The sequence below is a fragment of the Bos indicus genome, chromosome 27 (assembly GCF_029378745.1).
Source record: "Bos indicus isolate NIAB-ARS_2022 breed Sahiwal x Tharparkar chromosome 27, NIAB-ARS_B.indTharparkar_mat_pri_1.0, whole genome shotgun sequence".
NCBI lineage: Eukaryota > Metazoa > Chordata > Mammalia > Artiodactyla > Bovidae > Bos > Bos indicus.
In genome coordinates, this window is record NC_091786.1 from 6,803,265 (window position 1) to 6,818,523 (window position 15,259).

Below are 15,259 nucleotides of genomic sequence, written 5' to 3' on the forward strand. Positions count from 1 at the left end.
TGTCAGTTGTCTTTCTGCCATATTGTGTTCTGACACTGAAACACAACTTAAGCTACTTGTCCTCTGAGTTTCCCTGCCTGATTTGTACTCGCTTTTTACAGTCTCAGCTCACACATGGCCTTCACTGGAAGACATCCTTCATTCACCCAACTTGAGTAAGAGAAAGACTTTGGTTCCCATGGCCTCAGCTACCAGTACAGTTTCTAGCACACAGTAGGTGTTCAATAGATGTTGACAGAATGTCAATGAATAAAGAGAAACGATAGAATGAGGCTTCAGCTTTCCAATATAATTCAGGGATTATCCATTAAATGTGAATTCTTCAGTTCACTTTATTCAGGAAGTTCCATCAAACATGAGTCCATCATACAGCGGAAGTGTTTACCATGTGATGAAGGCAATTTATTTTCTTCCCAGGCACACACTTGTGTGAGAGTCACACAAATTAAGCATTCAACAACCTAAAGAAAGAACAAAAATGTCTGTTTTTGGAAGAAAGTCTTGAGATCACGATCCGGGGGAAGAAATAATTCAGTTCAACCAGGAATCCCCAAAACACAATGCCAGGAAAGAATTCTGTCTTATGCACCTCTTTTCCCTCACTTTGTCCCTTCTATTATACTTGCTTGTTCAGTAGGAGAAAGACTGAATTTCAAATTTATTGTGAATAGAAATTTTATGCTGTAATTTGGAAACTAGGATCAGAGACTGTAAACAGCTTTCTTGGGCTGACATTTACAGCCTGTTATTGTGCCCTCTGAAATGTGCCATTGTGGGGTTATCAGATGTCTTTTAGAAACAGCACATTAAAATTTTGTTAGTTTGTGTTTTCATCTTCCTGGCGAGGAATCCCACTGAAGACAAGAAGGTAGCACAGCCCTGAGATATTTACTAAAATCTGTGAACATACTCACACATATGCCCCATGCAGTTGAAGAGTGTCAGCAATACTCTGAAGGTCACTCACCATTCCCAGGCTAAGAACATACGCCTGCTTTCAGGGTTTCTCAGATAAGTCTTAGAATTAAGATTAAAGATCTAAATATTAAGACCCTGAAGCCAAGGACCTAGAATGATCAGGGCACCAGCTGAGGGGAGAGAGGTTTCTAAAAGAGAAAAGGAATACCCCGCCTGGCTTCCTACGAGGACTAAGGTTGGTTTGAGACTTCTCTGGTGGTCTAGTGTCTGGGAGTCCACCTGCCAGCGAGGGGACATGGGTTTGATCCCTGGTCCTGGAAGATCCCACATGCCTCGGGGCACCTAACCCCATGTGCCAAATGGCTGAGCCTGCGATCAAGAGTCTAGGACCCACAACAAGGGAGGCCACTGCAATGAGAAGCCTGAGGACCACAGTAGAGAGGAGACCCCAGTCACCGCAACTAGAGAAAGCTCGGGCTCAGGAGCAAAGACCTAGTGCAGCCAAAAATTAAAAAAAAAAAAAAAAAGATTGCTTTTCCTGCCTCTTAGGATGTGAGGGAGATAAACAAGGGCCCCCCCCAAGGACCCTTTAAGTCCAGCCTGTCCACTCTGGGTCATTAGCAGAGGTCATGAGCTTTGGAGCCCAGGTTGAGTGGTCAGAGGGCTGGCTCTCCTTGGCTTTGGCCTGGAGGGTCAGTGCCCTTTGGGGTCAATGCCAGGGCTGGCAGCAGGCTCACACTCTCCTTCTGCCCACTCAGGGACATCAACCTTGTTTCCACTTTCTTGAACTGCTCATTGTACCCACAGCCTGGAGGGAACGTGCTAGCACTTGGCTTCCAGCAGAGAGCTTGCTCATCAAAGGTCCTCACACCTGCAGCTCCGTGCCACATCGTGGAGGCTGTCCTGATGCCTACCCATGCCATGCTGGGCTTCATCATGGCAGCTGTGACCCAGGAGCCCTGACCTCTGGACGGCCCATCGCTGGGACCCACAGATGCCCTAGTGCTGTGTTGAGAATCTCACATGAGGAGTTCTGTGGCTCTGTCTTCATTCTTCCCCAGGAAATTCCCTCACAGCCCAGTGGAGGAAGGGAATCTACGCCCCCTTCTCTCTGATTGAAAGTTAGCCCAGTGAGGAAAATGAGTTGGGGTCACTCATCTGAGTGAGGCCACAGAATCGATGACTGTGCCCAGTGGGCCCAGAGCACAGAGTGGCTTGTAGACCAGAAGCAGACAAAGGACGGGGTCTGGGGGTGGGCATCAGGGGAGCTACTGCATACATCCAGCCCCTGCTCGCTTAGCTCATTATCTGTCAGGTTTTGTGAGCTAACACCCTGGGAAGCATGAGGAGCCCTGGGCAGTGAGACTTAGGAAAGGAATGATTGGTCAGATGAGTGTATTTACATTAGGTGGCTCAGGTGGTCCAGAATCTGCCTGCAATGTGGGAGATCTGGGAAAGATCCCTGCGTCAGGAAGATCCCATGGAGGAGGGCATAGCTACCCACTCCATTATTCTTGCCTGGAGAACCCCATGGACAGAGGAGCCTGACCAGACCATGGGGTCACAAAGAGTCAGACACGACTGAGCGACCACATGGTGTGATGTGATGATGGGAGGAAGTGAGTGAGGGGAGGCAGAGGACGAAGGGTGCTGGGCACCAAGCACTACATGGCAGCCAAGACAAGACTCCCTGCAGGAGGCAAGGTGTCGGCTCTCAGGGACCCTCCAGCCCCTCTCAGCCACACCAGCCACTCTCCTCCCCCACATCCAAGTGATCTTACTGCCCTCTGAGCTGTCCTGTGACAGTCAGCACTTCTGTGATGCGAGGAGCAATCACGCAGGGGCTAAGACGCCCGCCTCCCCTTCTTTTCTCATCCCTGCCACCGCTTGCTCAAGATATGGGGCAGAATATACATCTGCGTTTTTTCCCAAAATGCCGTGGTTCTACCTATATGAATTATCTCCTAAAGAATACCTTTAAGCTTCCTCTTTTGTCGTGCTCTGCAGCCAGGAACAAAATGCCTCTGGAATGAGGCAAATGGTAAACTTTAGGTACTGCTATCAGCTCAGACACACGTCAGTAGGTGGAAGGTTTAAAAAAGGAGACTATGTATGTTATGACTATGTCATCATATTAGACTTTAAAGAAAGCAGATGATGGTTTGTTTCCATTCTTTCCCATTGATTTCAGGGTTTCTTCTCTATGCCTCCAGGCCAGATGGCCTTTGGCAAACCCGGCTGGGAAACTTCCCTTTTCTTCTCTTCCCAGATTAGCATCCCTGAGCTGCTTTGGGGACACCAGGGTATCTCTCTGAAAGTGGAGCAGGTTGGAGAAACGAAATTGAACTCAGACATGACAGGGAAATGCTAGAGACCATTTACCTGGTATCACTTGAGAAAAGACAACAAAGATGAGGAGGCAAGACAGCTTCAAGGCTGGTTCAGAAGAGACTCCTTGCAAGTTCCTGGAAAGGAGAAAACAAACAGCACTTCAGCGGGTTGAATAAAAAGCAACCCAAAGCTTCTTTTATAGGTCCAATCAGGGCGACTGCATGTGGAAGACAGTGTTCAATTCTGATCTGAGTACTAACTGAAATATTTGCTGGACTTCGAAAGCCCATGACATAAACAAGAGCAATGATTAACAATATTCCTGGCAAAGCTGGAGGGGTTTCTTTTGTTAGCTCTTAATGGGTGCAGGACCAGAAGAGAACAACAATGATGATGACAGTAAAAATAAGAATGAATAGATGGGAAAAAAGAAAAGAATGAATAGATGGGATGTCCCAGGCAGTCCAGTGGTTAAGACTTGGCCTTCCGGTGCAGGTGATGTGGGTTCCAACATTGACTGGAGAGCCAAGATCCCACATGCCTTGTGGTCAGAAAGACAAAACATAAAGCAGAAGCAATAGGGTAACACATTCAATAAAGATTTGAAAATGGTCCACATCAAAAAAATAAAAATCTAAAAGAATGATTAAAATTGATGGAGCATTTACTCTATGGGAACTTGTGAATGGTTTAGATGACGTTTTTTCCATTTGCTTTCATGGAGTTAGTACCATCCACTACTTCACCTCAGGCACAAATACAGTCAAGATACAATCTTTTATTTTTCCAATAGTCACTCTTGCACTTAACCAAATGGGACTTCGAGAAGGAAAACTATCACCGGGTTCAGGACTCACTTCTCTTCAGATGCTGAGAGGTGTCTTCGATCTATTGTAGCATGTCACTTGGCTCAGTTTGTACAGAAGACGGTCCCCCTGCATCTGACAATGGGCTTTATCTGTGCTCTAGGAATGCCCCTGCTGATTCAGGGCCCTGTCCAGGCCATGGTGATGTCTAATGACCCGTAAAGCCTCATGTTCTTGACTCTTGTGCTATAAAACACAGCATAGTTCCAGGGTAAGTGAAAGTCGAAGGGCTTTGCTCCTTTGCCAAAGCCTGAATCAAAACAAGTTTGGGACAGGGGCTTAGTGTCCCTGATGAAGGACAGAAGGAATGAAAACAGCTCACCAAACTGAGATGGCATCTTGAGACCAAAAAATGAGGAGGCCGCTGGGTAAAATCAATAAGTCCATTTTTTACCATGGTGGGGGGAGCACCTTACTTACTCACAGAGCAGGACTCCAAGGCTCCCTCTGAGGAGCCACTGGGGCTATTTTGTTGCTAACCTGGTGTACACAGGTGGGTGCTTGGAAATAGGAATCTATTTTCCTAAGATTTGTGAAAGGGTAACTAGTCACATGGGAATACATCAGGGAAGGTTTTCCTCATTGTTTGGGGACTAACAGAGCATAGAGGCTGCCTGGTCCTAATGGGTATTAAACAATATCTATGAACTACAAGACCCTGATGACAGAGACATGATTCACCACACAGGCCAGTTCCAGGCAGGGTCAGCAGAAGGACGGCGGGAGCTGCATGAGCCCAAGATGGCATCAGTGATGCTAACAGACATCCAGGCACCCTCCTCCTGGTTTTCCTTAACCTGCTGTTTCTCTCCTCTGTCCCTGGGCTTTGGCTTAGCCATCCCTAACTTAAGCCTCAGCAGCTGGGGGTGAGATTTCAGTTTTTTCTCACCCAGAAAATCTTAGGCTTCTCATAAGAAATGATCCCCCGTATTCTGAATGAAGCACTTTTCTGTAACAAATGTCTTCAGAGTGACTGACTCAAGTATTCTTGTATTTTCCCTCTCATCTCAAGATGATGGCTGATTACTCATCCAACATTTATGCAATTAATCAGAACCCACCAAGTGAAGCGTATTGAAGGTGATTATGATGGCATTCCTACAACCAGAATAAACTAGTCTTACATTATACCAATACTAATATCATCCCTAATGGTATCCATGGGGAAAAAATAAGACTAGAGATATTCAGTGTGGTATTCGAGTTTCTCTGTGGTGAAATTAAAGTTGGAATCAGGAATCTGACTCTAGATACTGAATTCTTTATTACTGCATGATGTCCTACTGGTCTCCTTCCTCAAGGATTAAGTATTAGAATCAAGTGAAAATTATTATACATTTTAAAAGAATGATAAATTGGCTCACGACTTTCCATACACTAGTAATAATCTAGAAATTAGGATTAAAAATATTTTATATTGACCAAGTTAATTTTAAAATACCCTATAAAGGGAAAACTTGCAAGAATAAGCAGGATAGTTTTTATAAAGAACAACGCAGTGACTTTTATTACCAGTTATTATCATTTATGATGGTGCTGAGGCTTGAAATATGTGACTTTGGCTGAGGAATTTAAAAAAATGAAACCTGAGGCAAAACAAAGAAGCCAGAAACAGTACACTGGTTGTTCATCTGCTAACCTGTTCTGAATTTTCTTTAATTATTCATGATTGAAAGTCAAGTGAAAGTGTTAGTTGCTCAGTGGTGTCTGACTCTTCCTGACCCCATGAACTGTAGCCCACCAGGCTTCTCTGTCCATGGGATTTTCTAGGCAAGAATACTAGAGTAGATTGCTGTCTCCTCCTCCAGGGGTTCTGTCCAACCCAGAAATCTGCATAGCATGCTGATTCTGTACCATCTGAGCCACCAGGGAAGCCCACTCATCACTGATTGGGACCTAGTTACAGAACTGGTCCTGGTCACATCACCGCAATGCCAGTCACACTCTTTCTTTCCTGTGATTGTTCAGGTTTTGGAAGAATGCTCATGTCTCTTGTCCTTCCTCTTTGTCCCCAGCTTCCTGGACACCTTGCCTCCTGTCTCTGTCCTCCCACCCTAAACGTGCTCTGTAAACTGCAGAGATCTGTGGTCCTGTCAAGGCCTGCTCCCTCCCCAGAGGGAGGAGAGTGACACCTGTATTGAGAGGCGGCCTACTCAGCAAACTACAGACGGGGCCACGCCTTGGACAAGACAAGTGAACAAGGAAGACACCAAATGACCTCACCCCTCTCAGGACTCCAGCCTCGGGCCAAAGTGGCTTAAGGGTCACGTTTGCTCTGTGAATGAAAACACTGTTGCAACATTTGTGTTAAGTTGCTCAGTCCTGCCGAACTCTTTGCAACCCCATGGACTGTAGCCTGTCAGGTTCCTCTGTCCATGGAATCTTCCAGGCAAGAATTTAAAGCATAATAACTGTCTCCCTCCCACTGCCTACCCTGCCATGGAAAACAACATCAGTCCTAATGAAAAAACGTTCGATTGTGTAGATGTGAGAACTGTCTGCTTTTATTTGCACAAGAGGAGACTTGCTCAGGGTCTCTCACCGGGTTCCTCAGCTAGGCTGCCTCCATCAGCTCAGCTGTATTTTGCAGCAAACAGTGAATGCCCAGCAGGGTCCTCTGAAGGGCTCACAGCTCGGCGTCCCTTGCTTCAGGCAGATTCCACCCAGAAGACAGCAGGGTCTTTCAAAATTGAGCACCCTAGTGCTGTCTGGAAAAGGAAAAGACATTTATATGAAGCCTCATGGAAGTCCCATGTGGAAATCTGGGGGTCTCACCATCTGACTGGGATCCCCTTCTTTCCCAGCTAAACACCAATAGCAAATGTCCCCGTCGTATCCCTCACTCTCTGTTCTGATGTGAAATGTCAGTGTTGCTGATGAACCTGGTTCGAGAAGATCCCACGTGTGGGAGCAACTAAGCCCCTTAGACACCACCGTGAGCCTGTGCCCTGGAGCCCGGGCTCCACAGTGAGAAGCCCCTGCAACGAGAAATGTGTGCCCTGCAACTAGAGAGTAGCCTGGGCTCTCCAAAACTAGAGAAAAGCCCGCACAGCAATGAATACCCAGCACAGCCAAAACAAAGAAAAAAATATATATATATGTATATATATATACACACCCTTCGTGCCACAGGAACACCTGGGTGTTAACCGCAGGGTCAGTAACCACTGCTCCGTGTGCCTCACCAGTCACCCCACCTCCCCATCATGCAAAACCCACCCAGCTCTCACAGGCTCGTCAGATGGAAGCCTTGTCTAGCAGAACTCAAGGTCACACTGTGACATGTGGCAAGAGGTCTCTGGTCCAGGCCTGAATAAAGGAAGTTTGTCTCATACTGGGTTATACCAGCCAAGTGATTCAACTGATTTAGTTCACAAATCATCCAGCTCATTCCAGGGAAAGGAGAGGAGGGTGAAAGTTACCACCAATAAGACATTTAAGGTCATGAAGACTCGACAACATGCTTTGGAAAGAATTCTCTAATCACTCAATGCCTAATTTGGATGTGGAAGTGACCTACTAGTAGCTCTGTCATGCTTTACTTTTTGATGATGGTTAACTTAGGGAAGGAAAAACCAAGTAATGATAAGAAAGGGCATCATGGCTGGTATTTACCAGGCAGTACCTGGAAGAGGATCAAGAGAGCGGTGAGGAAGACATGGAGGAGCCTCATTGTCCTGGAACGGAGGTCCTGGAAGGCCTGGTGGGAAGGATCAAGGACACAGTCAGAAGTCTGAGGAGCTCAGGGCCTCCAGGACCAGAGCAGACATGACCTCCTTCCCCGGGGCCCTGCGCCTGCCTCGGCAGGAGGAGTGTGACTGCTCCATCCTTTCTGGCTTCTTGAGCCCCAGCTGTACTTGCCTTGGGTTTGCTCAGACCTGGGGTTTCAGATCTGGGGTTGAGGCCCTCCTGTGCCCACATCTATGGAGGCGGCGTCCCCATGAGGCAGAGGCTGGAGCATCCAAAGCCCGTGGTAGGGCGGGAGTCTTGCTGTTACAGAAGGAGAGTAAGGCCAGCTCCTTGTGGGTGAGGAGGTTCATTAGAAAAGATTTAGAGCCCAGTTGATTGGATCTTCAGGGCTACTTGAAAGGAAGATGCAGAATGGTGGTGGGTTATAATCTTCCTAGAGAATCCACGTTAAAGGAAGAAAGAGTTTGTATTGGTAAAAAAATTAGTGGAGAAATATACCCAATTATTTCTAGGATTTTAATTTTAATGTTTACTTTCATTTAAATCTATCACAGTTTTTCTGATTATAAAAAAAAATACACATCAGAAAGTTTCAACTAAAAACACCCAAAATTTCAGGTCATAAGTAAATGCAAAAATGAAAGATTTTTTAAAAACCCATAGGCCCACCCTTCAGTTATAACTACTACCTACAATTCAGAATATTTCAGCTCTTTTCCTTTGCAAATGAAATTGTATAAATATTTATTTTTAATTTAAAACATAGAATCTTACTTCACACTCAATGCCAGTGTCTTTTTACCACTTAAATATTATCTTGGAAAAATTTTATATCTGTTCAAATGAATTTGCCTCATAAATTTGTAGGACCATATATATATATATATATATATAGAGAGAGAGAGAGAGAGAGAGAGAGAGAGAGAAATTTATATAACACTTACTTTTGTATAAATTCCTACAAGTGGAATCTCCATATATACACACACACACATATATATATGCATTTTTCAAGTTTTAATGGTTTTTTCCCAATTACCCATGCTAGAAACTGTTGTACCACTTTATCCTCTTGCTGACAATGTTAAAAAGTGTATTTGACAGTCAATATTCTCATTATTAGTGGTTTTAAGAATTTTTTCAGTTTTTCCAAATTGAATGAGGGAATAATATTTTCTTTTTTGTTTTAATATATTAAAAAAATTGTTTCTGAGGTTGAACATTTTGAAAAATGTTTTCTGGCTATTTTTATCTCTTACACTTTACCCATTTTTCTATTCATCTTTCCTTGCTGACTTCTCAGAATCCCATGTATATTTAAGGTCACTAATCCTATATTATATGTATTGCAAAAATTGTTTCTGGCTTGCTTTTGGCTGTGTGCTTGCTCATCTAATAGATGAAATTTATAGCTACCCTTAGAGATTACATTTGGTTTTCTTCAAAGATATTTATTAGTATTTTTATCTACTTCTGTCTGTATTCCTGGTTAGTTTCATCCTTAATTCATTCAGTCCTTGAATGGAGGCTCTTCTGAAAACCTATGACAGACAAGTCCCCAGCAGTGACCTGAGAACTGTTGCTTGCACCATCCAGCACTATGAATTTCCTGAGCCCACAGACATGCCCTCACTCCCACACGTCTCATATGGAAGGCTGATGTCTGAGTTCCCATCTCTGTCCTCTTAGGAAATCTAATCTTGCATGGAAGAGAAACAAGCTCATACATGATTGGAAGGAATTGAAAATGATCAGGGTCACCCGGGTGAGCCAAGTACAGCAGGCCATCCAGGGGAAGACGGGGAAACACATTTTGTACACACACCAGAGCACCTAAACCACACAGCCTGCCTGGCACCTACCTAGTCCTGGTCAGAGACAGTTGTGTTCCTTTTGCTCTTCTGTTTGTCTCTGCTAGAGGCAGCACTAAGTGATCTGAGCTATTAATAACACAGCTCCTCGAGTACAAGATAATCAAATTTCCCTCTTTAGTCTCTTTCAGAGGGCATGGCTACGCTCACTGATTCTCTATTACCAAATGACATTTAAATTATTCCATCAAGTTAAACACAATGTTATTGCTTCATTGAAATTACAGGATTGACTAAAGAAAAAAAAATGATATGTGGGTGATTGAGTCTAAGAACTAGATTTCCCTTTAGATGTTTTTGCCTCCTCTTAGTACAACCTTCTGTACTAAGAAACTTACCTTCAGTAAGTTTCTTTCTGGGTCCTTCAGATTGATTTTGTAACTGACTCCTAGATATTTCATGGTTTTTCTTTATGAGCCACATTCTTCTTTCATTACATTTTATAACTGCTATGGTCTGCATAAGAAAAGCTGTGGATCTGGGATAATAATGCATCACTAGCCCACACGTTGAACTCTTATTCATTTAGATTTTTTGTGGTTACTTCTCAGTGGTTTTGCAGTTCTAAAATTATAGGTCTCTAAGAATTATCATTAACCTCCTGGGTTCTGAAGTGTAGGATTCTTCCTTTCTGCTCTCAATGAAAGACATTGACTCACAATGCCTGGAACTGGCAGAGATCCTCAAAGCCAACTTCCTTACTTCACAGAAGAGGAAATTGTGGCCAAACAAGGTCGAAATCATGTCTAGGGGTTATCCTCTGGTAAATGTCTTTTATGCTGTAAACTCTTTCTCAGTTATGACAATGCAAACATTAACTTGTTTCTATCCATTTCCCCTGTTTTCCTGTTTCTTTTATCCCTTCTTTCTCCTGTCAAAGATCAACTTCCTCAATCTCAAAAAATGAAACAAGGTTTTTCAAAAACAGTTTTTAAAGACAGTTGCTGTTTTTTAAGTAGATGCTTCCACCTTTTTTTCTTTATGTGTAATTTCTTCTGTAAAAACCTTTGATTTTTCTTCCAGGGCTTGATGAAGAATTTCAACTCATGCATGAAGCACAAGTTGTAGTTTCAGCCAAGATGTCCTTGGGTGGTCAGAAATGACTGTGTCCAGTGAAGAAATGGAGGGAATTCTGATGACAACACCAACACTCAGTGCTTCTGGGACCCTGGGATTAAATCTACCACTCTTGCAGGGTCAAAATGGAGATGACTGAGTTCATGTCAAGATTTGTTTGAAAAGTTAGAGTGAGATAAAAATCCACGTTGGGTCTAGTAATGTGAGCTAATTCTGATTATGGGCCCTGAGTGAAATCTCTGGAGGATGTATGAGCTGTGAGAGAAACTGTTCAAGGCAAGGACGGTTGCTACTTCAAAAGAGAAAAAATAGAAATGGAGGGAAGAAGGGAGGGAGAGAGAGCAGTCACAAGAATCTCCTAAAATTCTTCTTCAGTTTTGGGGCCATAAAAGGCCCCAGTCTGCTCCCCACGTGCTCCTCCAGCAGAGCAGGCCAGGGAGCATGTGGCCCTGGGTTAGCACGTCTCTTCTTTGCCGGGTGCTGGCAGCTCTGTTCCCACCCGGCTCTGCTCTGAGGAGCTTACTGACTCCACTCTGACAGGACAGGCCTCACTCTGAACTCTCGTTCTCTCCCTAGAGAAACAGAATGACGTCCTTGAGTCATGAATGAGTTGGGAGTCCTGTTACCTGTTGACCTTGTTTCACCTACAGGACTCCGAGGTCTTAAAAACCCAGGACTGAGTCTCCTCAGCATTGAGCCCTTAGGTGTGAACAAGTCGGAGAATAACTCGAGCCTGAAAACAGGAAGCACCTTTGACAGAACCATAGGAATGTGGGATTCTTCTCCTTCTTCGCCTGTGCCCAGACTTCTCCCATCCAAGCCCGGGCTCCCACACCTTCGGCGCTGGACCCCGAGGGGGCCTCACTCATTGCTCCTGAATCAGGGGCTCAGGACCCCTGACCCCGGCCTGCTCACCTCTGCACACCCTCCAGTCTCAGGGTCGTGCTTCCAGTGAGAACAAGAAGGGGCCCTTCAAGCCCCTGACGCTCTGCCTCAGGTCGGTCTGGGGGAGGCACCATCCCACGTGTGCACGGGCGGCTTTGGGTCTTGGGCCGGGGTCGGCCGCCATGAGCGTAGGTTGTGCCTGGAAGTGCGTCGGGCGTCGGGTGGCACCATGCCGGCTTAGTGCGGAGAGCCCAGGGACCCTCTCCGTAAGGAGTGCGCTAGGACCCTCCCTGCAGCCCGGGGAGAGCGACCTCGAGTGGCCGTTCCCTCCGCGGGAGCAGGACCACACGGAGGTCAGGAGGACTGAGTCCCCGGAGGACACAGAGCCGGGCCCCACCACCGCGCGTGACCCATCCCGCAGCCCCCTCGCTCCCTCAGAAGCTGCCTCAGACACCTCTGGGATGTCGTGTGGAAAGATGACACTGGACCTAGGCTTCGGACCCAGGCTCCGGCTCCAGCTCCACATCTGACTACAGGTCACGTCCCTTCGCAGCGCCTCCGTGCCCTCGTCACCGAGATGCCAGAGCTGGGTGAGCTGAGGCGTGGTTCTGAGGCCCGTGGCTCCAGGCGCTTCCGAGAGGCATGGGGGCCCGACACAGAGTGGGGACCGCGGGAGGACGGCGCTCGCCTGGTCCTCGGGGTCCCGCCTGGGGTCCCCCGAGCTGAGACCCCGTCCGCCTGGGCCTTCAGCTTCGCTCACCCACCTCCTCTCCCTCCTGTGGGGCCTGAGGAGCCTCTCCTTCGTCCTTCAGGGCCTGTTCCTGGAGGCGCCCTGACGGCCCGCAGTGTTCCCATCACCGGGCCCTAGTGAACCAGAGAAATCACTGAATGGGCACCGGCAGAGGGGCGGTGCCTCCTGGCAGGGACCCAAGGGCCAGTGCCTGGCGCCCGGGGACTCTGTACCCGGGACTGGCTCATTGTTAGAGACTGGAGGGGATGCAAGGCTGCAAAATGCGGGGGGCTAGTCACTGCCCCTGCCTCAGCAAGCTCAGGGCGCCAGTCACCGCTGACCCCCAAGAGCTGAGCTGCTGGGCGAGTGGAGGGTGTTGGAGGGTTCGAGCGCTGCTGCAGCGCCAGGAACACTGAGGACGGGAGGAGATAGAAGGAGGAGAACAGCTTTCTGTGACACCGTGGCACGGCCTTAGGGCTCAGATGGTCAGATCCCCCTGCAGAAGGGAGGAAATCAAGAGGAAATAGGGCGGCATGCCAGCAAGAAAAAGAAAACCTGTCTGGGGAGACAACGCAGTAAATCATACATAGATGTGCACTTTAACCATCGCATCAGCGGGGAAGTAGGGGGCAGGGGCAGGGAAGCAAGGAACTCAGCTAAGAGGCAGGAGTCTTGGGGTCTTCAGTACCTTGGTCTGTGGAGGGTGCTTCATCAGGTGCATTTGAAATAGGGAGACAAAAAAATGGTTTAGGTTGAAAATGACAAAAATACTTTGGCAATAATATTAAAAAGTGTCCATAAAAGGAAATAGCACAACATTGCTTAATTTCACCTTTTTAATCTTTTATTTTCTGATTTCTCTTCTGATTATTATTCAGAACTCTAGACATTTCCTCCATGAAAGAGTGTCATTAATGAGTCTTAGGATTAACTGAGAAAACACCAATTTTAGAGTCAGGAAACCAGGGCTGTGGCTCCAGAGATGCCACTTGCCGCTGGACCCCTGGGAAGTAGCCTGTCTTTTCTGGAACTTAGTTTTCTCATCTGGAAAATGCGATGATCACTTAGGTCCCTCCAACTCTGAGATGCTATAGCATCAGAGCCCAGGGCTCCCACCTGCTGACACTAGGCTCTGATGGATGGTTTCTTAGCAAAAAGATACTTCCTGCACTAAGTAAAAGCCAAATTATCTGCCTCTGAGGAAAATATGTTTGTCCCTCCTGCTTACTAAAAGGAAGTACATTATTTAGAATGTAGGCTTATCCACCTGCTTTATGTTACACGAGTATAGTAATCTAACATCCTTGAAGTTTCTGGGCAAAGCACTCAAGTGAGAGAAACTACACAAAGACAGGAAACAGTCAGATGGGTCCCTTCGGGCATAACCTGGTTCTCAGTTTCTAGCACTCTCCCAGCCCCCTTTCCAGGCACAAGGCAGCTTGGCTCAGCACCATTCTTCCTGAGACCCATTTCCTCTGCTCCCACGATTTCCAGTTTCTAGGCAGAATCAGGTACAAAATGAACAAAATGTGCTCCCAGAATGCAGGGGCTTTCAGCTGGATCAAACAGATCCACACTGTAACAGTTCATCACTATTCACTGCAGTGAGGAGGAGGGGGTCTTAAAGGAAGGAATGGCTATTCCTGTTCCTATGGTGTGGGGGTGGGAGTAGGGGGAGAGGTTGAGAAAACTTTGCTGTGAGGTCAGTTTTTGATTTATGGTCTAAGGGATGAGTCAGTATTTATGAGGCAGACACACACACAGTGGTGAAGCCAGTCCTGGAAAAAGGAAGATCATAGGCAAAGATAGAAAGGTGTAGATTTCAATGTGAATTTGGGAAGTCATGTGTCCTTTGGCTAAAGAAAAAGGAAACACTGTAGGATATGTAGACTCAGGTTTGGATATTTGCATTTGTCTTATAAGCAAAGAGAAGAAACTGGAGGACTTTAAATGAGAAAATAACACTGTCAAGCTTGTAATCTGGAAATAACTCGGTAGCTATATATAGACTGGATTCAGGAAGCGAAGGTAAAGGACTGTTATAAACCCACCATATATAAAACAGCTAGCTAGTGGGAAGCTGCTTTATAACACAGGAAGCTCAGCTTCAGGAAGGAGAAGAGATGTACTAACTTAACCATCACATGAGGGACCACACTGGTAGGAAGCAGTCTGCTTAGGAGGCAGCAGTTGTGAATCCGGTTATGAGAATGGGGATGTTATTCTCATTGGTTACCCATTGAAAGAAGGTATTCATAGTAACAATCATGCATCATACGGAGAAATCTCTGTAGCCTGGAACCCAATTCTGTTTACCCCCCTACAAATCCTCTTTAAAGTAGATTGTACAGGGACAGCCCTGGTGGTCCAGTGCTTAAGACTCTGAGCTCCCAATGCTGGAGCACAGGCTCGATCCCTGGTCAGGGAACTAGATCCCACATGCCACAACTAAGAGTTCACGTGTCACAACTAAAGATTCTGCATGCAACAGCTAAGAGCCGGCACAAATTAAAAAAACAAACAAAAAAGAATCAGTATAAAGCAAGCACTTAAATACAATAAATTAAGAAAAATAGGAAGGAATATTTCACCTGGACAAAGATGAGTCATCATCAAACAGAAACCACTCCGAATCTCTCAAAGATGCTGAAAGAAAAAGGAGATGGTGGGGACCGGGGAAGGGGGGCAGGGAGAAGAGACAGGAAGGTGTGCAGGGAGCTTGGATAGAATCCCACGCTACATGTGGGCACAGACGTGGACACACCTGGGGGCCGCAACTGGGGAAATTCATTTCTGGTTGTTTTGGTTTTCTTTGAAAAGCTGGCATGACGTCTCTCAGCTGAGAGTGGGCATGGGGAGCTGACAGGAGCTTTGGAGGAGAAGATGCCGCC

General features: G+C 46.2%; 1 long non-coding RNA gene across 1 annotated transcript; it reads right to left on the bottom strand.

The window, feature by feature from the left end:
- Positions 1 to 275: 275 nt before the first annotated feature.
- Positions 276 to 7,976, bottom strand: LOC139180185 (uncharacterized). The gene is made up of 4 exons (XR_011564492.1): positions 7,741 to 7,976; positions 6,658 to 6,823; positions 3,301 to 3,383; positions 276 to 461 (listed from the first exon to the last, which is right to left on the bottom strand). It is a non-coding gene; the product is annotated as an uncharacterized lncRNA (long non-coding RNA).
- Positions 7,977 to 15,259: the final 7,283 nt, after the last annotated feature.